General features: G+C 42.3%; 1 protein-coding gene across 8 annotated transcripts in view; it reads left to right on the top strand.

Annotated features, from left to right (window-relative positions):
- Window positions 1-23302, top strand: part of LOC102237105 (RNA binding fox-1 homolog 3) — a 538118-nt gene that overhangs the window by 200130 nt on the left and 314686 nt on the right. The gene's annotated exons all lie outside the window — the stretch shown is intronic.

Raw genomic sequence — 23302 nt, 5'->3', positions numbered from 1 at the left:
AGAAGAAGTGTAGACAAAAAGAAACGAGAGAGAGCATGCACAGAAATGGAGAGACGAGGGGAGGGGAGGGACGGAGATGGTTGCTGCTGTCGCTGCGAGCAACCCGTTCTGCTTTCGGAGGTGTTTCTCCTGGAGGATGGTGGAATTGCTGAAGGGATGTAGGGGGCGGGTCTTGGTTTTGTGAGTAGATAGCTGTGCGAGAATGATAGGGGATGTTGTTGACAAGCATGGAGTGGCTCATCAGGCAGCCGGGCAGCAGGATTCAGCGGCTGCTCCACGTTGACTAAACTTCTGATTCATTAATCCGCGCCTTGGATCCCGTCTCTCCTCGTTTTGGCGACTTTTCTGCGTTGATGATGAAACATAGATGATTGCTTCAGTCACGTGTGTTTCTTTGAGCTCCCAGATGTAAACAGTAATGACTTCACTGTTTGTCTGTGTGTGTAAACATGAATCTGTATATATATATATACACATATATATATAGATTCACAGTGTGCATGTGTGTCTGTGTGTGAGATCAGAAAGTCAGTGTCCATTCCTGCTTGCTCCCCTTTGATCAAAGAGCCTCATTTAGTCCGCCCACAGCAGTGCGTGAGCCATATGAGGAGTGGGTGTGCTTTATGTGTGGTGGAGGTGTGGGGGTGAGATGGATAGGCCCCGCTCCCTGACTGCTACACCGTGGCTAATGGGCACTCGGGTCGGCAGGGGTGCAAGCACATCCGGTTGAGTCCCTTCTCCTTGTCCTTCACCAAAAATAAATAAATACATTTTGGAAATCTTTGCAAGAAGAAGAAGCAGCATATTGGGCCAACAAAACGCTCACAAACACACTTTGGCAGATTCATTTGGCAGAGTGAAAAGGATTGATCTGAGCATGGCAATTAGGCAAATTTCAGAACTAAGCATCTGGCGAGGCGAGAACGCTTCGCCTGGCAGAGGATTACCATTTTAGTTCCATTTTCAGCCCAGAATGTGTTATTTCACAGCACTCCAGCAGCACTGCGGCGCCGCAACAAAACCGCCACGTTGGAGAATCTTTCCCTGTCGCATGTTCGTTTCCACGGCCTAATAAGTCCGAGTAGCGCTTTGATTAATGTCGATTAGGTTTAATATGTGCGTCCTCCCTCCTTCATGATGGCGAGTCGGCAGAGTAAAAATGCCCGCTTGTCGATGAGCTTGCTTTGGAAAGCAGGCTGATAAAAATGAGAACCATTCCCCCAATTAAGGAAGATTAGGTTACCCTCCACCAATCTGAATCCTTAAATCCCTTCTGTTTTTACAGCTCTGTCTGGCAAATGTAATTCAGCCTTGAGACCTGGGCAGAATAGCAATAAAAGAAGGTAGAAAGTTTAGCAGCAAAGCCCAGGCAGTAAAAATATCCACTGGGAGAGGGAGAGGGAGAGAAAGCACATGATAATTGACACTGCACTGTGTTGCAGTTGGCTGTAATTAACTGTGTAACAGAGGTTGTCAGTTGGAAAGGGAGAAAGGCCCGACTATCTTAGTGCATTTAACACACTTGAAAGTGCAACGTTTATCGTGTCTCTCCAGCTTTCAGCGAGGGTGCGTTTCAGGTTAGCGTGGGCCTCTCGGTTGTATTCCTCCAGATCTTTTTACTCCAGGGCCAGTCGGGCATTATCCGCTGCCTCCCTTTATCCTTTTGCACCACAGTTTGAAGAAAAAAAATCAAAACCAGGAGCCATTGTTTCTGGGGCGAGCGGAAAAGGCTTATCATCTATTTTTAGTTTGCTTTTCCTCGTTGTTGCCTGGGCCACGATTCATGCTTATGTCTGGAGATTTGGTGCCATAAACTACGTTGCGCTTCGCAGCCAGGCGCTGGCTGGTGACAACTCTCACCCACACATTAGTGATCTATGAGCCGTATAGCCGCAGACCCCCTGCTGCCTCGCCAGCCGCTTCCCGAAGCCGTGCAGGACCACAGCGGCGACGCGCTCCATGTGTGATGGCACCCATATGTACAGAGAGAGCACCTGCATTAAGAAAACGTGCCAACACTTTTATTTCTCGTCACTTATCACAAGCCGCTACATGCTGCAGTGAGAAGGGGGGAGAAAAAAGGCTCATAAAGATAAAAATCACATTTCACTAGAGGGTGCTTGTGTGACAGTGATATATGCTGCGAGCATCCTGGCACCTCATTGAGAAGAGAGTGAGTTCTGGGTGGGTAAATCAATTTGTGCAGAGGCCGTCGCTGCTAGTATTGGTTTCGTGATATGATCTTTGTTGTCCATTTTTAGAGGTCAGAGCGAGCACGACGACAAGGGCAGCAGAACCCGACCGCTTTCTCTCTCGTTTCTGTGCTGGTAAACGATCTCCTCCTGGAGGATTGTGGGTAAAGTAAGGCCATGTGTCTTTTTTTTCTGTCTTAAGTTGAGACACTATGGATTCTGTATTAAGAAAGTACGTTCATCCATTACCACGCACGCCTTGATAAAGTGTCCAGAGCCAGAGGCGAGCGCAGCCTGCGCATTAATCGCTGTAATTACTCAAGGAGGCTGACACTGATTCTGGAGGTGTGTCTGACTACATATACCAGTAAAGGACTGGGGGTGGGTGCTGGTGGACCAGTCAATAGGTGAACCTGACTCTGTTAGACATCTGTGGGCAAAGCAAACCGTCAAAGTTTCACCCAATCATCCACAAAGGGCGGCGCTGGGTCCCAATCCGGACCGCGTGATGGCTCTGATTGGACGCGTCCCCAATGTTGTTCACTAAAATAGAGTTTGATTTACTGCTTTCTCAAGACGATGAGCTGTTTTACTTGAAAACTACTTTTTTTATAGGTTGCTACGTTTTTAATTTAAACCTCTGTGTGTACTTTTTCTTTTTAATTTTTTTTCTAAGGTTGTTAACTTACATCAAGCTTATTTGTGTAGCACATTTCAGCAACAAGGCAGTTCACACCATAGAAACAGTCACCAAACACAAAACAAGCAATACACGTTATAATTTGTCAAAAGCTGTCATCAAATCATCAGTTTTGATGTTAATTTTTCTTACTTGAAGTGTAAACCTTCAATAGTTTAGGCTTGGTCTTCTTCACATTAAGAGAAAAAGGGTTATTAGTTATGTTGAAGCTTTTGTTTAATCTGAAATAAAGGTTTTCAGTGCAAAAACACCGAAGACCAAATATTTTTGGTATATTTTGTTGTGCAAATATCTTAGTACTCTTGAATTAAGGCAAAACTAACTTACAGATAACTTTTCAGCGACACATAGGAACTTCATAATGGTCAATAATTCCTTAATATTTATTAAAAAGAAAGGATTAGTTACACTGGTAGATTATTTTACCTGTTAGAGAATGTTTCCTCTGTTACAAGTTTCATCTGAATTGCAACACTGAAACAAGCTCCTATGTGTTGCTGAAAAGTTATCTGTAAGTTAGTTTTGTCTTATTTCAAGAGTACTAAGATATTTGCACTAAAAATTAAATCAACAATACTTGCAGTGTAAAATTTTCCTGGGACTACTTTTAAATATGGTCAAATATCTTGGTGTTTACTATAAAGTGCAAACTTACAGTGAATATGTGAACATACTGACAACCAAGACCATAAAGGTCAGAAGTTTTACTTTTAGTTTGGACCTTTTTCAGTACCTGGATCTCACACTGCAAAATACAAAAAGTTTTTTTTTTCTAGTTTCCACAGAAAATGTCTGTACAGTTAAAATAGGACAAAGCAAACTTAAAAGTAACTTTTTAGTAAGATATAGGCACTAGCTTTAAGTAAAAACTTACTTATTATTAAGGAAAAAGATTATTTCACCTATAACAAAACATTTTTCCCATGTTGTAAATGGAATAATCTGCTAGTGGAACTAGTACTTTTAAATTCAATATTAAAGACTTACTGACTTAAAACAAGCTTTATAAATTGCTGAAAAGTTACATGTAAGTTAGTTTTGTCTTATCTTAAGTGATATTTGCACTTAAACTGGTTAAAAATACTTGGTAGGCTTTTGTTTTTGCAGATATCTCAGTGTTTACTATAAAGTGCAGTTTGTTAGCAGTGAAAATGTGAAGATTTCCGTTGGTTAGAACATAAAAGATTTTGTTTGGGTCTTTTCTGGACCTCAGTGAGTTTTGAAAGAAACACGCCGGTGGTGCCGGACACTCTCTTTGACTGACTTGCGATCAGTGGGAAGTGCTGTGCAGAATCACCACAGCAACGACTGCTTAGCAACAAAAATGTTGACATCATGAAAAAAAATCAGAGGAAGAAACAAAGAAATCAAGAAGGAATCAGTGATTGTTCAGCTTCCAGATTGGGGCTGCTGGTTCTGCTCGCCGCCCGGTCGTCCTCCCGGCACGCAGACGGAGAGATGAGGGGGTCAAATCCAGCGTGTCATGTCAGGGATGTAAAAGCGGAGGACGGAGGGGGGGATGTATTGTCTGTACAAGGGCAGCAGAGTTACTCTTTGTGCTCTGCTTCTGGAATGTGTCTTCTAATACTGTCAGTGTTCCAGCTAATCAGAGCGGCATTGTTGGCCATAATAAGTGAATGGAGTTTAATAGGTGAATGTGTGCCACTTGGCGTCTTATCTCACAGTGACTTTCACTTGCACTGCCTGCAGCAAGTAATCATGAGAAATATGAGTCAGAGACGGCGTTTTTTAATTAAGGACAGTTTTTAGCATGGTGGGAGAAGAAGAAGGCAGCTCCCGCTCGCCCTGCGCGCGCTCGCACACGCATGTGGAGCGGTTTTCTTTGGGTTCCTCATTAATCACAGGAGCATGTCTGATATGGGCGTGCAGCGGAGGAAACCAAGCTGGAACGGCGCGGTGGAATATTTGAACATCTCGGTGCTGATGTGTGCAAAGCGGAGTGTGTGTCTGCAGGGGAGGCTTTGAAATTTCATCCTCTCCATCCCTTTTAACTTGGCAGAGGGGATGTGTGTGACTCGCTCCAGTTGGCCAATGGCTGTTAGGAAGCTCCACGACCGCCACCCCTCTAACCATTCACACACGCACACACACACACACACAGAGAGAGGTTGGTATCTGTCTCCACACCCCGTCCTCCATCCGCAGACCTGCTTTGTGTCAGATAGTTTAATGTGAAATTGCTTTTCTTTCAAATTTCCCCCTGGAAACGCAGGTCGTCACAAAAATGTTACATCTCATAATGGTGTGTTATTGTTGTTCTTTCATACGAGTCCTTGGCTTCTCAGCAGAGGGTTATTTATTTATTTTTATTTTTTTCTCTCCAGCACAGAGCTGAGGTCACACTCTGCTATTTTTCCCTCTGCTGCTGTCACAATCTCAGATTCTGTGCAGAGTTCCTCCTCTGCTGCGCCCATGGTAACCTCTCTGAAACATTTATCACCACCTCACTCTGTGATTACGCTGTGCATTAGTGGGGCTTAAATTTAATTTGTCGGCGGGCCCCGGCGGCGGTGCTACGGGCCCGGCCTATCAGAGACACTTTGTAACGGGCCCCTGGAAGAGCCTCCCGGGGCCGTCCTATCAGTCAGACACTCTGTCAGCAGACACACTCAGTTAGTCAGCATCGAGTCAGAAACGTGGCCCAGCCAAACCACACGCCACCGCCGGCCGCTCCGCTGGGCCGCCGCCTCGTCGCCCAGATCCCCCGCCTGCCACTCACAGCTCCAGCACGGATGCTGACCTTTAACCCCGCTGCTAAGATGAATGCTCCTCAACAGGTGACACCCTTGCCTCTCTTCCTCTCTGATTTCATCCCTCTTCGGCGCCACATTCTCTTTGGTGTCCAGTCTTTTTGCACCAAACGCCAAAATCCCTGCTTTGGAAGCATTAAGGAGCCAAAACCCAAAAATATTGTTGTGAATTCTTTCTCTTGTACCTGCACAACAATAAATAAAACATATAATATTTTATTGCCTTTGCATTTAGGGACATTTCACTTTTTGTACTTATTATTTTCCATTTTTAAGTCTAAAATATTTTTAATTTATTCTCAGGTAAGAAGACTTGTGCCCAAATCTCTATTTGAGTTAAAACTCGCTTTATGTTTGCGCCTGAGTTATTATGAAATAAAAATAAATAAATAAAAACAGGCTACACTAGAGAAACATTATTTGTTCTACTTATTATTTTTAGTTCAAGAAGATATAAACTTGCCACAGAAAAAATCTCATCCTTCAAAAAATGTCGGAGGGCCATAAACAGCCCTCGGACCGCATGTTGGACACCATGTTGAAAGTATTCAGGGGCCAAAACGTTTTTTTTTTTCAACCAATTAAAACCCCCAAAATACTATTGTAAATTCTTTCTCTTACCGGCACAACACTGAATGAAACATGTAATATTTTAACTCTGTATCAGAGTAAAAACTTGCTAGATGTTTGCGAAATGACTTATTATGAGATTTAGAAAAAGTTTAAAGAAAAATCCTATGTCGTACTTATCGTTTTCATTTTAGGGACATATACACTTGCCACCAAAAACTTCATCCTAAAAAAGTTACAAAAAGTGCCGGAAGACAACATTCATGCCAATCTTGAATTTCAGCCGGGGGCCACACAAAATAAATCCAGGGGCCACAAGTGGCCCCCGGGCTGCACTTTAGACACCAAGATGAAAGTATTCAGGGACCGAAATTTTAATTTTCTCCAACAAATAAAATTTTTTATTGCAAATTCATTCTGTTTTACCTTCATAACAATACATAAAACATGTAATATTTTACATTTGCCTTAAGGTTTGCAGTCATTTAACCTTTAGGGCTTATTGTTTTACATTTCTTAACTCTAAAAAATGCTTTTATTTATTCCCGGGAACCAAGATAAGAATTTTCTTCTACAAACGTTGCACTAATTAGCCAAATGTAATGGACAGATGTGCCTATCAGTATCCAGTCTGCATTTGAGAAAAAAAACCCCTTTTGACATGAGTTATTATAAGATAAAAGTAAAAAAAGAAATTAACAAAACTTTTATGTTTCACTCAGGGCCATATTTGTGTCATTCTTGAATTGCAGTCAGGGGCCACACAAAATGAATTCAAAGGGTCACAAACGGCCCCCGAGCCTCACTTTGGACACCCCTGCATTCCTCTGTTTAAGACGCGCAGCTTGTTTGCCAGCAGCTCTGCAGGATGCACTCAAATTATTGAATATTTTTAGATTTTATCCAGCGCAGTGTCAGTCCCTCTGACAGCCGCTTCAATAATAATCACCTGTCGTAAAGTGGCTATTACTGTCCTCCACTGCTGTGATTTACATTAATACCTGGTAGTTAATGTCATGTTTCTTTATTGGGAGAATGTAGGACATTAAATTCAACACGCTGCCTCTGCAGTTACACGCCGTGCCATTATTCTCTCTTTTGTCCTCCTTTATTTTTACTTCCCCATTTTCATCCTCCTTCAGACGATGATCAAAATAGCCTGATCTGAGGCCACTCAAGGCTGCTTTTATCTGCGCTCCCTGAATGAGAAGGTCAATTTTCAAGGCGTTTTGTTGGGGGGGGAATGTTAAAACCTGCTAGTTGCTAAGAGAACCAAGAGGGCCCCTGCTTCCCACAGCTCTAATTGGGGTCCGTTTTCATTTTCATATGGTTTTAAATGTCAAGAACAGAGAACGTGCAAAGTGTTTTGAATTTCCACTGGAAGCCATCAATCCTTGGGTCACACAGGTTGAAAGCGTATTCTTTTATTACTATTACTCTTCAGCTAAGTTTCGTCAGTGGAGAAAGTTAAAAAGGAAACATGATGTACTGCCTCTGACCTCATCCCTGCTCCGCTGGGAACATCATGTCAGAAGATGCCAGCGCCTTTCTTCATTTGACAGAAACAAATCCTCAGAAAGGACTCCTCCTTTCCTCTGTTGAGGATTTACACCGTCCTGATGCCACCGCTTCCTCTCTCTGCCCAAACACAAGGACTCCTACTTCCACAAATTCATGAATGGGATTGTTTTAATGCTTAATGAACGGCGTCTGAGCTTTCTGAAACCAGAAATAAACACAGCAGCTATCATATTTGGTCTAAATGATGTTAAATGAAGCCCTGCTGATGCTGGAGTTGAGTGTAATCTACCACTTCCCTCTCTATTCTTACTAACCAGTACCTATTGGGTACATACCAAGGTACCTACGGGCTGCATACAGGCTTACTTACAGGCTAATTAGTGGTTACTAAGGGTTTGTTTACAAGGTTGCCACTAGAATCCCTCTGATGCCAACAGGGTGTAAAGGCGCGTACCTAATAATGATTATGCGGTTTCTGCAGGGTGCTTGAAGAGCACTAAAGGGGTTTCTATGGTAGTACTTACCTTTGGGGTATCTCTTATGTCTCAATGCTGCTTATAGGGTAATTACTGGATTTGCAGGGCACCAATGGGGGAATACATCTGGAAGTTTACAGTGTAATTAAAAAGTACTTATAAGGTACCATCTGGCTGCCTATGGGGTATTAGGTGAGTAATTGCTAGGCACTTTTAGGGTGTTTTCACACTTGGTAGTCCGATAGACTCGGTTCAATTTGGGACAAAAACTGCAACATTGGTTACATTTTCAGCTGGTGTGGTTCTCTTTCCCAATGATCCAAACCTACCTAGCAACCTTTTCCCCTCCTCACCTGTGGGGGCGCTGCATTGAGAACTCCTGAAAGTAACAACACAAAAGCCTCTGAAATAAACAACTTCCTTCTTCACCAAATGTAAACAAAAATGGAGTGGCACCAGATTTTAGTGGTTGGAGGATTTCTCTTTGTCTTTGGTGAAAGACTATACGCCATTTTTCCTGCTAGACTCTCATGTTTGTTTTGGTTGTATTTACCCAGAATGCCCGGTGCTATACTCTTCAGTGGTCTCGTATTTTTGAGGGCGGCCATGTTGCTCTCCCTTCTTCATAAATGTTTATAGTTTACTTTTGTTTACTGTTAGTCTTGTTATACTGAAAGGTGCTGGAGAAGATTCTTGTTTCAACTCAAGTCGAATTTCTCCCTCTGTTTCTTACAATTTCTTTTTAAAAATAGCATTAAGATGATTTATATTTTAAATTATATGCATTTTTTCTGCAAGAACATACTGCGCGTTGTTTTACTTAAAATAGATGATTCTGCTTTTTGTATGAACTCCACCCATAAAACCAAATACTATGAAAAATCTTAGGGTTAAAATGGCTTGTTTTTTAAAAAAAACAAGCTATTTTTCCAAAAACACTCTGAACTGTGAAAACCTGAAGCATGGATTGGGGAAAAAAAATCCAGGCTTTCCAAAGTTTAAATATTTAAAAACTGAAATTCAATTGATAAAATTGATTTATTGCCCAGTCCCAATATTATGTATAAGAACCTCTATTTATTTTTATCCCTATGACCCACATTAGCACTCTGTTAGTACTGTGGTTTATTTTGTGTTGCTATCAAAGCAAAAGGCCCAAAAGAAGCAGGTTCATCTTAAAATTCAAGTCATTCTTGTCTCAAAGAAACCCTAAAGCCCAAATCAGTCATTCTGTACATTTACACAATTCCAGTTTTCAGACAAAGTCACAATATACAGTACATGTTGCAATGTGAGGAAGAACATTTTGTTTTCCCTCAGACCGTGAATCGCTCCAGAAACGGCCTGCATGGAAGTTTTTCTCTGAGATTTCTATCATGCTGTGTATAGTATTTTTCCGAGCAGCAAGAGAGTGGTATCAGTGTCGATGTTCCGCCTGGGAGCTTAGAGCAGGTTTTCACCGCCTCGCCATGAACAGAATACTCAAGTTCAAACACATGTTTTAAGCACAACAGTGGCAATTTAAAGGCCTTCTTCTCCTCCCAAATATACTGAAAATTAACACCAGAAGACCGATTGTCGCTCTGCTCTCACAGCCTTTTGTTTTGTACATTTCTATATTTACTTTGTGTTCTCAGTGTGATCTCTTGCTAAAGGTTTAAATGCCAGACACTGATGTCCTCCTCTGTATTTTTTTTTGCATCAGATGTTTTTGGCTCCTGCTTTATTAAGCTCCACCTCCCAGAAGACGCGTCTGCTTGAGTTTGTCAATAATGGCTAAAAATGAGGCTTTGTTTGTCTGCCAAATTAGCTAAAAGCAAAACATTATGCAAATATTTTCTGCTGTAAAACCTTTTGAGTAAAGATAGAAAAATCCCCACAGAAAACAGAGTGTTGTAGAAAGTTTAGGAACAGAGGATGATTTTATATGTTCAAATAAAATCTATGAAACAGAATTAAAGGGGAGAAATCAAACCTAATGTGACCCTCTTAAACACGTCTACATCTGAGCAGGGAATATATACTTTTCTCAACGTAGAGGGCAGAAAAAAAGGCACGTTTTGTTATTTAATTTAGCTCTTTGATATCCAAGCAGCTGAAATAATAGATTCATCTATTTTGGAATCTCTTGTTCTGTTCCTTCCCTGAAAGGTCGGAAGTGTCAAATGGTTTGCAACTGGTGAAGCGCACGGATTCATGTCAGGAGTCGACCTCGGCGGGAACGCAGAGCAAGCCCAGGAAATGCACTGACAGCAGCATTTCCTAATGAAAATTAGTTTAATGTATTCAAAAACGGAAGTGTTGTGCAGTGTGCTGTGAATAAGCCCTCAACCCGGAGGGCCAGTCCGTCTTCACCTAAAGCACGTTCGCTATATATGACTTTGAATAGCTGTTAGGACAATACATTAATGAAATTCCCCAGAGCCTCGACTTAGCATCCATGGTTCAAATGCAATTTTTCTTCCTGTGACAACGTATAATCCCTTGTCCAAGCAGGCCTGTATTTCTGCCTTAAACATCCCTTTCATTCCTTCATTTAATAAATGACACCCAGAGGACAAAACGGGGACAAGTCCCCGCTGACACCTGTGAAATATAGACTGATAATGCTCCTGCCACTTGCTTAATGCGGCGGCCCTCCACCTCTTTGGGTCTGACAGGCCGGGCCCGACGCATGTATCATAATGAGAGGATCCCGCCGCTGTCAGTTAGCAGCACCTAAAGCATGCCACTGAACTTCTTTGACTCTTGAGAATAAAAGACGAGATGAGGAGCGAGGACTTGTTTCTCCTTGGATCGCCATGTTGCCTGATGATCACAAGCAGAGCAAGTGTCTTTGTACATTTGAAATACGACAAAACAAAATTATTTTAAGTCGGTAATTCCCTTAATATTGATTTTTAAAATTGTTAGTTCCACTTGTAGATTATTTAACTTATAACATGGGAAAAATGTCTTATAAGTGAAATAATCTGCCAGTGAAACTTGTTAATTTTCATCAATATTGAGGAATTATTTACTTAAAACAAGCTGCTGTATCTTGCTTAAAAATTACTTGTAAGTTAGTTTTATCTTATTTCAAACGGACTAAGATATTTGCACGAGAAATAAGACCAAAATTACTTGGTAAGATTTTGTTTAGTGCACTTCAAAAACTCAAACTCTTACTAAGTATTTTATCAATATTATAAGCCAAAATGTCTTCTTCCACTGCCAGATTATTTCACTTATAATCATTGATCGATATCATCAGAACCTCAGATATCTGTATCATTATCAGAAATGTAAAAAATTAATTGGTTTGTTCCTACCAAAAATGAAGAGCTTAAAAAACAGCAGGCCCTTTTTTGCCAATAAGTTCATGTTTTTTGGTTTTTGTTACAAATCAACAGATGCTCACTTAGCAATCCCAGTGAAGCGTAAACCGTTACCCAGCAACTGGAGTGGCGCTCCACCCATTACCTATCAACCCAAGCTGAGCTCCAGCATGTTTGATCAGCTGGTTTTGCTGCTTTATGCGCTGTACAATGGCTGCTGGGTGTTGTTGACTTACCACCCAGAAACCACTGACTGCATTCTTGCTGGTTGCGCAGGAGGCTCCACTTCTGCTTTTCAAAGATGTATAGCTGTATAACTGTGCATCTGTTTGCAGCTGCTTTCACATGCAGCGTAGCCAGAAGCAGCTTATTTGGATTTAAAGTGACAGGAGGCTCTAAAACAGCTCCTTCTGAAAGGAGCTCAAAATAGGCAGAACTGAGCAGACTAAAAATCTTATCATCTAAGAATGATTTTTAGCAAAAAATCTAATGAACATGTTTTGATTAGTCCATTGACATATCCTAACCTTTTTAAGGAAGCGTAGTAGGTCAGCTTTAAGAAATTATTGACTTAAAACAATCTCTTATCTCTTGTTGAAATGTAGTTTGTCCTTTTTCATGTGTGTATATGTGCACTTGGAACCAGACCAAAAATAGTAAGATTTAGTGTTTTTGCAGTGTAGTGGCGTCAGACGGCGTGAAAACCCTCCACCAGTCAGTTTTCCTGCTTAACTTTGAATGATTTAATTACTTGCTTTAGACTTCAGCAATTATAGCTGAGCAGCACATATGTTAATTATATCTGACCTCACTTTTTTGCTGCTCTGTTAATTGTTCACTCAGATGACATTCTCAGATGACTGTCATTGCTGTGTGCGTATCGGGCAATTTAAAACGAAACAAAAAAGAAGAGCGCACACGGAGGTCGTTGTCTGGTGATTCGTTCGTTCGTGGGAAACCTTCGGCTCCCAAATTGCATCGGATTGTTTTTGTTGTTTTTGCCAAAAGGTCTGAAAAACTCCCAATGTTTCTTCAAACAGCAACGCAGGCTTTTGAGGAAAGTACCAGCGGAGCTGAAGACGCAGCCCACTTCCTGTTTATCAGATAATGCATTTTGCGTTTCTCCTGCCACTAATGCCCAGGAAAACATTGAAACCCACTTACGTCCCAGTTCGGAGCTCATGCAGCCGGTTCTAATGCACATTTGCCTCCAAATGTCAAAACCTCGAAAAATCCATTAGAACCGACTCGCCAAGGCAAACTGCTACCTGAACTAATACATCATGTTAAATGACACATGTACTGCAAATTTCTGCAAACATGCTTTTATCACACTGCTTATTATCACGTTTAATGGGGATGATTTTCACTTTTGCCAGAGCTGCACTCTGCAGTTTAATTCTCCTGCCAGCGAGGAGGAAGGCACAGAGACACAGCCAGCTCTTCGGATTCATTTCGTCTTGTGATATGATTGCAGCAGCGTGACTGCGGCCTTATGAGGCAAAAATGAAAAATACATGTGCTGCTCAACACGATTGTGTTTGTTAATGTTGCAGTATGTATCTGCATGCTGTTACTAATGGACTGTGCTTTTGTTTGTCACCTTAAGTGAGCAGCAACATTTCTTGTCTCACTTCTCTACTTCAGAGATGAATTTAGGAAAATGGGATGAGTCTGTGAAGTTGTACTTATGGACGGAAAGGGTTTCCTGTACGTTCACATTTACGATGTGATCTTATATCAACGTGGCTGGAATCCAAATCTTGTACCGTTTGTCTGGTAGGTTTTCACTGAGCAGCTTTAGCAGTCCTCACTAAAACATCTTATTTGTTCTTATTTTCTTCAGCTTTGCGTACACGTTTCTGCTTGGTTTCTGGTAGAAATCACATGGACATTTTATTAATTGAAAAAAAGTCGCCAAGCTCAACACTGTTCAACATTTCCATTCTGTTTCCTGTTTACTCAGCATGGTCTCCAATTTGTCCCATCTATTGGCCTGAATGGATTTTTAGGCCAAAGGACTTAGAAAATATAGTTTCAGCCTAAATTATGAAAAACTTTAGTTGTGTTTTAAATTGAAATTTCAGACTTTATAGATTTTGGTAGAGTTATCAAACTCTACTTAAGTAGTAAGTAAGTAACTCTACTACTTCAACATATTTTTACTCAAGTAGAAGGAAAAAATAGTCACTGATTAAATAACTTAAGTAAAAAAAGTATTTTTGTAACATGGCCACTAAAACTGATCATGACATCTGATGAAATGTTTAAAAATGATGTAATCAGACAGAAAAAATACAAAGGTATAAGCAATTTCCGTTTTTTTAAAGACTAAGATGAAAACAAATCACATTTTTCTAATATGAAGCTTGTCAATACAAAACAATCAATACTTACAGTAGTAAATGCAAATATAAGTGAGAACAGGGTGAAGTACTTACAGTAAATGATGTTGCAGGGAATCCCTGCCTATTCACAGTTCAGTATTCAAGTTCTCTGTGGAACATAAATCCAAATAATTCTCACTTTTTTTGTAGACCATGCCTAAAATATCCAAATGAAAATGCAAGCCCACTCCCAGGAGTGGGTGTGAAAGTCTGTTTTGGTAGATTCTTTAGCTTAATTGGGTGTAAATGTTGGTAATTTGGTCTGAAAAGCTGCTTTTTCCACAAGTAGAAGAGAGTGAGAAAAATGACACTGAATAAGGTTCCTTGTATATTAGCATAAAACGTGATAAAGATATTTTTTACTGTTTCTAGCTGTGGTTAGCACAGTTAGCATCACAAACCGTAACTGACTAATCTTTAGATTAATATTCCTACTTGTGTGAAAGTCTTCTTGTTGTTTTCTAATCATTTAATTTCTGTAGCTGAGAGAAGTTAAAGTCCCATAAAATAAAATAAACCAACTTCTTTTAAACGCTTCAGCTTTTAGTTGTTTTTCAGAGCTTCTTGTCGCTCTGGTGTAACTTTCTCTATTGTCATCATCACTTCGGTCATTTAAGATTAATTTCAGTCAATCTAAATGGTTTCACCAGAGAAAATATATTTTCTTTTTACTTTTCTCATTCTTACTAAGCAGCAGCTGTTTAACTCTAAGCAAACTGCAGAATCTACAAAATATATCTATTGTTATATTCAGTTTAAAGTTTTTGTTTTTAAATGATTTATGATATTACTGTGATTTTTTTTTGTATGTGTGTGGAACATGTTTTTAAACTACCAGATCAAAATGAGTATCTTAGGTTAAATATTGATATTGAATTCAGGCCTTTGGTTTTTGTCCATTTTGGGACATTTATTGATGGTTTAGACTTTGATTGTCCCGTTTATTGTAGAGAAATTCAACAGTTCTTCTCCTAACCTGCCCATATAATTTATACATTTTTCCCCCTTAAATTGACTTCTGTTTTTCTCACAGTCGGCCATAACTGCTAGTAACCTGGTATTTGGTGTTCCAAAAGGTCCCTAAATACCAAAACAATAATACTCTGATTTATTGTTTTTATTTTGGACTTTCAAACACTGCGAGATATATTTAAACACATTTGAATGTTTTCTGTCGTCGATGAGTTGGTGATTGCTCATTGAAGTCCCCTGAACACCATAAGCTAATGTTTCTGATGAAAATTCCCACTAGTTTCATAACAATTATTTACAGTTGAACCCCAAAAGCACTGAAATCCTTTATTATTTCCCCTGAGCACCTTCAGCCTGCAATCAATCTGCATTCTGGTGCATTAAAGTCGTACAAACAAAGCCTCAGAAACCTTGGTGTAAACATTAACTCAGCAGTTGTAGTTCTGTAATAAAGAGCAACTTCTTCCACCTGAGGAACATCTCTAAGCTTTTTAATCTTGTTTCAGAAACTGAGCTCGAGGTGATCATCAATGCTTTTACTTTTTACTACTGTAACAGCAGCTTTCTATGTTTAAATCAGAAAATGCTTGAATGATCCAGAAAGGATCTGCACGGCTTTTGACAAACATAAAGAAATGTATCAGACTTATTTTAGATCCTTCTCAGTGGTTGTCCAAACATTTTAAAGCTATATTTATGTTTCTGACCTCTGCAATTCAGCTCAGAAATATTTTATTATGCTTTGAAAACAATCTGATACATATCTGCTTTAGAAAGTGGCACAATTTTAATTTTTGGGGGGTGAAAATCAGAACCGGGGCTTTCAGACTGTCATGAAAAGTTCAGATTTAGGTCACATTCACATTCACCTGTTGTGTGAACGTAGCCTCACCTCAGTGTTTGTCTCCAGAAAACAGGAAGTCATGGTTTACTAATTACAGTTCCTGGAATGCCTAAAAACTGAACTTAAATGCTGAATAACTTGAGTAACTTAAATATGAAAATCTGTGATATTTAATTGTTACAGGGTGCATTAAAGTTTCCACATTGATTTTCATAAAGGTTTCTTTTCGCAAATATTATAAACTAAGATTTATTTTGTTTTGATGAATGTTTTGTTTGATTTTTACATCTTTACCAACAAATTTGTTTGTAAACATAAAGAAATCAATTAATCAGTGAATAAAATCAGCCAATTTTTTGCATGATAGATGAATTAAATGGATCAAACCTACAGTTCTGTGTAATATTCTGTGATACTCTGTTGATTAAACCCAAAACACACATTTCAATCTGGAGAGACTCAGACGGAGATGAGAAGACAAGAAGAGTTTATTGACAAACAGAATTTAAAGTCTTTGGCGCTCGGGCCCCGGCTGGGGATAACGGTTATCGCAGCGTTAGCGATAGGCTTCAGATGAGCATCCCCGATGCTGTTAGGAACGTCATCCCCCGGGGCCCGGCACTGGTGGTGGAGGTTGAAGAAGGGTGCGGGCCTCAGGACCGGGCGAATGGAGGAGAAGGGGTGGTGGTGGGTTGAGCTCGGCTGGAGAGCGAAGGACGCCATGAATGAAGGTCCTTATCAGCTGGGACTTGGTCGGTGATTGGACGTGACGTGGCTTGGTCCGGCGTTGATAGGTCGACGATTGTGGGCAGGTCGCTTCAATTAACGGGTCCCGGTGGGGATAAAAGAGTCTTCCAGTTTGAATTTGCGCCTAGGCTTCATTTCAATCTGGAGAGACTCAGACGGAGATGAGAAGACAATTAGAAGAGTTTATTGACAAACAGAATTTAAAGTCTTTGGCGCTCGGGCCCCGGCTGGGGATAACGGTTATCGCAGCGTTAGCGATAGGCTTCAGATGAGCATCCCCGATGCTGTTAGGAACGTCATCCCCCAAAAAGAGGCCGAGGCCGGGGCCGAGGCCGTGAATATAAGGCAGAAAGTAAAAAGGGGGAAAGAAGTTGCGCTGACTTTGGCTACCGAGTTAATAACGTAAAGGACGTGACATGACAGTTAAAGGAGAGGGAGAGTAGGACGGGAAGTGAAGACCAGCTGGGAATGCTGCAGGGCAAGAGGCGGTAGAATACACAAAACACAGGGCATAGGGACGTGGTGTGAGAGCTGGCTGGGGATACGGCAGGACAAGGGAGGAAGGGATGTTGGGAGGTGACGGCCGGCTGAGGACACAACGGGGCATGGAGTAGCAGAACGCAGGGCATAGGGATGCTGGAGGATGAGCCGGCTGGAAATGCTGCGGGACTAGTGGGATGGACGTGGGCTGGCGATAGTTGGCAGAGGACACGGCAGGGCATGATGATAGGAAAGCCGGCGGGGAATGCGTGGGGTGAGAATGAAGGGATAGAAGCAGGGCTTAGAAGAGGGGATGCTGGTTTAAAAAAACGCCAGCATTAACTAAAGAGGGTTGTAGGATGAGGGGAGCAGGGCATAAGACAGGGGATGCTGGTTGAAAAACGCCAGCATTAACTAAAGGAGGGTGTAGGATGAGGGGAGCAGGGCATAAGACAGGGGATGCTGGTTGAAAAACGCCAGCATTAACTAAAGGAGGGTGTAGGATGAGGGGAACAGGGCATAAGACAGGGGATGCTGGTTGAAAAACGCCAGCATTAACTAAAGAGGGGTGTAGGATGAGGGGAGCAGGGCATAAGACAGGGGATGCTGGTTGAAAAACGCCAGCATTAACTAAAGAGGGGTGTAGGATAGAGGGAGCAGGGCTTAAGATAAAGGGACGCATTGAATAGAGGAGATGGAGCAGGGAAAAGGATACGGGGCAGCTGGCTAGAAAAAGAAGCCAGCTGGTAGCGGCAGGGCTTAGGAGGTAACGAAGACATGGAAGGGACCAGCAGAGGAAGGAACAGGACAAGGGATGAGGGGCAGCTGGTTAGAAAAAGAAGCAAGCTGGAAGCGCAGCGAGGCATTATAGGAGAGAGGCAGATGGCTGAAGGACAGCTGGGAATGGTTCGAGGGATAGGGAGGAGTGCCGCTGGGAGAAGAGTGATCACTATGGGTGAGCGGGGACACAGCGGGGCAAGAGAAGGTGGAATGCTGGTGGGTGAAGGCCAGTAGAGGTGAAATAATGATACTATGGAGTGATATTACTGATAGAGAATGAAATCCCCCCAAAAAGAGCTGAGGCCAGGGCCGAAGCTCAGAATTAGAGGCAGGAGGAGCTAGGCTAACTAGGGGCTTACGGGCTATGTCTCGAGGAGTAATTAGAAGATGATTGCAGAGATAGAGGTAAGAGACGAGAAGATGGTAGATGAAGGTGAACAAAGGTAAAGTGGATGCTATGAAAAGATATGTAAGCTGGTGGAAGGAAGCTAGCTGTGAGATAGCAAAAGAGGATGGGAGAATGAATAGACTAGAGTGAGAAAATAACTGCCTGCTACTGTAGGTGGGATGCTGATGCTAGGATCAGACTCGGAGGGTGACGTTAGAGGAAACGGGCGAAAGACAAGATCATTCTAGAATGAACCTGAAAATAAAAGTGTGAAGGACGATGAGGGGAAGGACATGCATCACGATTGCTGCATAAGAGTGTGCACTTTTGCCTGAGGTTGACCAACCACCACCAGTGGATCGTGCAGTGCTCGTCTGGCACTGAGGGAAGCTGCGAACACGGAGGAGAGATACTCATTACGTGAAAAGAATGCTGAAGATGAACTGGGGATTTTTATATATATATGCCCATATATAAATTATGTAAAAAAAAAAATTTCGCACTTATTGGAATTAAGAACAACGACTCGCCAGATCTAGATCATCATCCATGTGTTTATCTTCAGTTACATTGGTTACTGCCACGCGACTTTGCGGGTCTTTCCGACAAATCAATCGAACGCTGCAGCTGGTCAGAAATGCTACTGATCGCGTTCTCGCTAAAAACCAGGAAGATGGAGCACGAAACGCCAGTTTTAAGATCCCGACACTGGCTCCCTGTTGCCCAAAGAATTGACTTTGAAATACCGTTGTTAGTTTGCAAATCACTGAACGACTTGGCACCACGAAACAATGAGGATCTGCCGTAAAGCATCAACGTCCCAGGCTCATGAGGTCTTTCGGTTTGAGCCGCTCTACGACCCTGGGACCAGGCCAGAAAGAGAAGGAGCATTCAGCATCTAAACCCCGCGGATTGGAGCAACTCCCGGGAGACCCTAAAACAGCTGAAACACGACTTTGATTAATCTCGACTAAAACCCGCCTGTTTAGAATGTATTGGAAACATGCTCAATTACAAAGTTAATGACGGAACTTGACTTGATATCATATTTTGTTTGTTGCTTCCCTATGCATGACTTTGGTTCTTGAGCTGTTATGATATAAAAGCACTTGCGCTGAAGACACCTTGCTGCTAAAAGCTTTGTTGAGTGAGATCTTTAAATACTACAGCAGCCACGAGCATCCGGTAAGGGATGAGAGGAGAGATTTCTGGTTCGAAATTTATTAAATAGAGCTGAGAGTGGTCTACGAGAAATACAGGAGATGAGACAAATGAAGCTATTATTTTCACTCGCTATGGAGTTAATTTTTTTTTTTTTTTTTTTTTTTTTTTTTGTACCAGCAGATGGCAGCGAGACGACAAATAAACCGCAATAACGTTATCGTGATGATAACTCTTTAGATTGTCATACCTGAATTTAAGTTGCTCGGATATACGAATCCTGCTTGAACGCGGAGAAAACTTACTTTTATTCGTTGACCCGCTCCCGGTCTCTTGAACAAACAGCTCTGAACGGCCTCTAACGATAACTTCATAACGCTGAACGTGAGCTCTTACAACAACGGCTGATGCAGCTTGAGAGTACAAGGAACCAATCAAGGTAAATGTGAATCGGACGGTTTCCTGAGCTCTTAAAGCGCAGTTATGTTACTCCATTTACGACATGCTACACGATAGGAATTTGATTGATTGATTTGGCTGGCTAGTTGAAAAGTGCCGTGCGACTACTTGACTTGGACCCAGGCGATGATGAGGGGGTTTGGTTCCTTTATAAAAAGCCGTGGCTTCAGGGCGGCTTGTAAGTGCTGATGGCCATGTTAACGAATCCGTAAGGGAAACCGGAGGGTGCTTTATGATGATTAGTTCAGAAGCGAGATGGAACGAACGCATCTGAGCCTGGAACCTGAGTGAGCTAGAGGACAAGCTGAGTGAACCAGGAAGTGGCAGGATAATCTGAGAAAAATGGTATGCAGATTTCAGATGAGGGATGAAGTGTAAAAGCACTGGACGGGACATGAGCTTGAAATATGAGAAAATGGGACAGCTTGCTTATTAGCGGAGAACCGCCCTGGCTCAGGATAAAATTTAACGGGTAGGGCGAAATGAATCTACGAGGCTGAACATGTACCACAACATCGGTAGCCTGCAGGCTACTTGTCAACGAGCTTAAGGTATTACTGGAGTCAACTCTTAGCCATCTGTATTACTAGAGTCGACTTTCAGCTATCTGTATTACTAGAGTCGACTTTCAGCTATCTGTATTACTAGAGTCGACTTTCAGCTATCTGTATTACTAGAGTCACCTTTTAGCTAACTGAATTACTAGAGTCACTTTTTAGCTAACTGAATTACTAGAATCACCTTTTAGCTAACTGAATTGCTAGTCACGTTTTGGCCATCTGTAGTACTAGAGTCGCCTTTTAGCTAACTGAATTGCTAGTCACGTTTTGGCCATCTGAAGTGCTAGAGTCGCCTTTTAGCTATCTGTATTATGAGAGTGAACTTTTAGCTATGATTGCCTGTATCAAACGGCCCTATTCGCCTCAGTCGATTGGTTTGGGGAAACATTTGCACGGTTCTTTGCGTTTGCTGATTGTTGCCGAGGTTCTAACGCGCCTGCGCTCTCCTTCGCTGCCCTCTGGGTAACCCAGCGCGAGTGTCTCAGCACTCATGATGCGTTTAAAGGCGGCTTGGAGAAAAAGGCCACGACATGAAAACATCAGATAAGCAGTTTTAACTGCGAAAAAGAGCGAGAACACATGCATGGGAAGTACGGAAGCCCCCAATGTAACTAATTGATGTAAGAATGATGAAGTTTGGAACGCAGCCTGAAAGGCGCATGCGAGTAGGGCCTGCGAGTTCAGGAAGGGGATCAACTAATAAAGTTCCTACGTTTTGTCGCGTTGTAAAGAGTGAATGAGGCACGTGAAGGCTACGTCTTACCCCCGAAGCCCGAGGCGGGCGTGGCGTGGGAAGTCCGATGGGAGGCGCTGACGGGCGGGCTGACAGCGGCCATGCGGATTTGAGCCAAAGCGGGGAACCAGTGGGAAGGCGGTGCGATGAACGCTGGCGGTGGAAAGGAAGATGGTGGACGATGAGCTGGGAGGAAACGGCAGCGTAGATCGAAGCAGTGAGACGTTGCGGCCCGGCCGGGGCGGAGAAAGGCTGCCAGGGGACGTATGCAACGTAGACGGTGGGATTATGTGTCCACTTGCCAGAGACGGATCGTGAAGCGGGTGGCATAGGAGCGAGGGCCGGTAGATCCCAGATCGGCGAGAGAGCGGCGGGAGAAGCTGTCTGGAATGAATGAGGCCTGGACCGGGAGGAACTCTTCTTCCATCTGAGGAGCGTCTGAAGGAAAAGAAGGAGCCGAGCCCGCGGCTAAGCAGCTTTTGTGACTGACATTAGAGGTGGAAGGACGAGCAATAACGACGAAAAGGATCTGGTGAGATAGCTGACTGAGAGCTGAGGCGTGCAGCTGAACAGGTTGAGCTCGGCTGGAGAGCGAAGGACGCCATGAATGAAGGTCCTTATCAGCTGGGACTTGGTCGGTGATTGGACGTGACGTGGCTTGGTCCGGCGTTGATAGGTCGACGATTGTGGGCAGGTCGCTTCAATTAACGGGTCCCGGTGGGGATAAAAGAGTCTTCCAGTTTGAATTTGCGCCTAGGCTTCATTTTATAAATTTTTTGTGTAATAAAATCATAAAAAAATCAAGTCATTGAGAAACATTTAAAAGAATAATCTGACCTATAAATTTTGTTTTTTGTTATTTTTCTTGTGTTTTTGTTTAACATCGTGAGACGTTATGAAGAATCTTTAATTGCTGAAAGCGTTTGCAGCCATTCAGTGTTTCCTCTTTGACTCCAGCTCTGCTCCTGTCGGTTCGTCTGTTGGGATTTGGCTGTGTGTGTGTGTGTGTGTGTGTGTGTGTGTGTGTGTGTGTGTGTGCGTGTGTGTGTGGGGGTGTGCGTGTGTTGCTGTGTTTGTACACGTGTCGGTGAACCAATCTGATTGTGTTTTGGGCTTTTGGAGGCTTTTGTTGTGCCTTTCATATAAAAAGTGGCATATAAACAAAATTTGAGCGACTGAATGTTTGTTTGATTCAAGCGAAAGTGGAACAGCTCCCAGCAGTTACAGTTGGTGAACAAAGGCAACATTATATGTCAATTTCAGTCACATTTCATAGCTGAACCACGCCTCTTAAATGCCACCGTCAGACGTCAAGAACGCATTTGAACTGGAGCATTGTGTGCATGCAGAGGTTGTCAGAAACTATCCGAAGCCCCCCACCATGACGGATCCACTCTGACATTCCTCTCTTGATGCTCAGAAAAGGCTATAAGAAACGCAGCATGGTAGAAAAACATATGCAGGCTATTTCCATTTCTCAATTCCTGCTACCTGCGCAACATATTTAAATAGTTTTATTCATGTAAGCACACGTCCTCATTTTCTTTGCCAAGTGTTAACTGAGAGGTTTTATTATTCATGCGCCATTCTCCGCACAGATCCAGTAGCAACAATGTAAGACATTAATTACGTCGTTGAGAAGGACCCTGGCAGAAACTGTCCCAAACAACTCAAGATTTGTGTTTTAATTCCAACCGTCAGTCCAATTAGCAGCATTTGACAACTGATCCACAGTAAACAACATTCCCTCTGTGTTGAAGCATTTGTTCTGCAAACTTTGGGCAGATGCTGTCTGTTCTCCTCAGATATTAAAGTGTTTAAAAACGGTGCTGATTTTTAGGGTTTTTTTCTGAGGTGTTCCTGCAGATTAAACATGTTCATGTTGCTGCAGATCATCTGCGCTGGGATCTGACTTGATGGAGGAACACATTCATTAAGTGGCTTAGTCTTCCACAGACAGCTGTCACTTCCACTCAGCCGGCCAGCAACGATTGTTCATCAGCATTTTCTCGCACATCCCTTCACACGTACGCACACCTCGACATTTACAAACCCATCAACACGAGGCTGTTGCAGTTCACCTGAGAGTCGGCCCAATTAGACTTAGACTTAGACTTAGACTGACTTTATTGTCATTTTGCATGCACAGGGTGTATACAGAACGAAATTTCGTTGCATACGGCTCAGAACAATGTTTTGAGGTTCTAATGTTATGAGGTTACTCCGGAATATAAATCTAAATAT

Source organism: Xiphophorus maculatus, chromosome 16 (genome assembly GCF_002775205.1).
Source record: "Xiphophorus maculatus strain JP 163 A chromosome 16, X_maculatus-5.0-male, whole genome shotgun sequence".
Lineage (NCBI taxonomy): Eukaryota > Metazoa > Chordata > Actinopteri > Cyprinodontiformes > Poeciliidae > Xiphophorus > Xiphophorus maculatus.
The sequence above is the reverse complement of the archived record's forward strand: the minus strand, read 5'-3'. Positions and strand labels throughout refer to the sequence as shown.